The sequence below is a fragment of the Tarenaya hassleriana genome, unplaced genomic scaffold (assembly GCF_000463585.1).
Source record: "Tarenaya hassleriana unplaced genomic scaffold, ASM46358v1 Cleome2, whole genome shotgun sequence".
Classification (NCBI taxonomy): Eukaryota; Viridiplantae; Streptophyta; class Magnoliopsida; order Brassicales; family Cleomaceae; genus Tarenaya; species Tarenaya hassleriana.
The window spans coordinates 7,570,467-7,572,847 of record NW_010965372.1 but is presented as its reverse complement, the minus strand read 5'-3'; positions in this window follow the sequence as shown (position 1 = coordinate 7,572,847).

Genomic DNA, 2,381 nt, shown 5'->3' with positions numbered 1-2,381 from the left:
CCAGTAGGTTCGGCGACCCTCGATATCGATAGAGGACTTCTGTCGCAGCACCTTGATGTTCAACGTGGAGGATGGGCTGCATCGGGTCCTCTCGTACCTGCCGACGTTGACTCCCACTCGTCTAGCTATCCGGGTGATCATACCTCCGACGAACACTTCGACTCCAGAGTCAGCTTGCTGGATCGAGTATAGGTGGAGTGCTACTCGGGATGCTAGATCAACGCAAGACATTCCCCAATCGGATCCATCGTAAAGTGGACTCAGGGCCTGTCGGATAAACTGTAGCTCCGTCTGGGATACTGACCACGGATCTTTCCTAGCAAACAATGTGTTAGCTAGGATCATATGAAAATACCTGACTGCAGGGTGTCGGGCTATCCAGAATGCCATGTAAGCTCTGCTGGCGTCGCCATCCTGGGGAATGTACAGGCGGTACGATGCCAGAAATTCCGCCGTTAGCTGTCTATAAGTCGATTCGCGAGCCTCTAGGATGCTGAGCCATCCTAATTGGTCGCACAAGCCGTGGACCTGCTCGTAGAATCCTAGCTCGATAATCTCCTCGTCTGGGAATTTGGTGCAGTAGATCAGGTTGGAGAAGTAGGTTGCTGTCTGCTGCATGTCAGGAGTGGGCAAGCGGAAGCGAGGCTCGTGGTCTGTATCGCTGACTACTATCGTCGGAGGGGTCAGGGTCATCACTGCGTCCGCCCGCGGTTGAAAAGGAGCAAGAGGTGGAATGTGATCCTCGCGAACGTCGGATGCTCTAGATTTGGTCTTGCGGGTGGCCATCTGAAACTCGAGACAAAGACAGGTGAGTGCGACCGGGATCGCTAATACGAGTGGAAAAAGGCCCGTATATCGCACAGAAGACTGACTCGGCCGAGTCAAGACTGCCAGGACCGAGTCAGAACGTGCTGTCAATGTAAAGGTTGTTGCCTCGGTCGAGTCAATGCCTGACTCGGACCGAGTCAACACGTGGGAGTCATCGAAATTCCGCGTTCTGCCTCGGTCGAGTCAACACTTTGACTCGGACCGAGTCAGAACGCTGTTCTTTCCGCCAGACGAAAAGCTGCACTCAAAATCCCCGAAATCACCGAAATCAATAGGAAAAATTCATGGGTAAGCAAGAATAAGCATGTATGTACAAAGATCTGTGTCCTAATCACTCGAAAACTCATAAAAACTTCCTGATTTGGTGAAAATCACAAATCTCACTCTCAACTCAAAAATCTTTCGCAAATCCGGAATAAATATGCGTAAATGGGCATGAATCGTCCATAATCTGCAAAATCTAAGAGCGAAAATACATACCGGATGGATTTCGGTTATGAAATCGAAGGCGGTGACTCGGAGTGACGAAACCGGGTGAAGAGAGGGTTTTCGCGAAAAAAGGGGAAGAAATGGGAAACAAAATCGGCTGAGTAAAATAAGTAGGGTTTCGAAACTCTGACTCAGTCCGAGTCAACACTTGCCTCGGTCGAGTCAGTTTACCTTGCCGATTCATCATCCTTTGCGAATTGACTCGGTCGAGTCAACTCTTGACTCGGACCGAGTAAGAACTCTGTGACACGATCTGAACTCCGTTTCTGCGCTCGATGACCTGCGAATCAAGTTCTATGTCCCTGTACCCCAGGGAAAACACCATGTAGGCTCCCAAATCCAAAAGAAAAAGTCTAAAACCCAAACAACATCTCAAAAACAAAACAAAAACCCCGGGTTGCCTCCCGAGAAGCGCTTTTTTATGGTCATTAGCTAGACCGTACGTGAACTCAGGCTGATGGAGGTATTGTGAGAGGAAGAACACCTCTCTCACCTGCAGGGTCGGCCGGGTTATACAGCTTCAGACGCTGTGCATTTACCTTGAACGTACCACCCGTGCTATTATACAGCTCAATTGCGCCGTGATCGTAAACTCGATGGATCTTGAATGGACCGGACCACTTAGACTTCAACTTACCTGGAAACAATCGCAAACGAGAGTTGAAGAGAAGGACAAGATCACTTGAGTGGAATGATCGCGGAATGATGTGTCGATCGTGCCATTTCTTCGCTCTCTCCTTGTAGATTTTCGCGTTCTCGTACGCGTCAAGTCTGATCTCTTCAAGATGGTGTAGCTGGAGCACGCGTTTCTCTGCAGCGGTCTTGATGTCATAGTTGAGCGCCTTGATTGCCCAATAAGCTTTGTGCTCGAGCTCAACCGGTAGGTGACATGCTTTTCCGTAGACGAGTTGGAACGGTGTCATACCAATCGGCGTTTTGAAGGCCGTTCGGTAGGCCCATACTGCATCGTCTAGCTTCTGTGACCAATCCTTGCGTGATTTAGCGACAGTCTTCTCCAGAATGGACTTGATCTCCCGATTGGAAATCTCCACCTGTCCACTAGT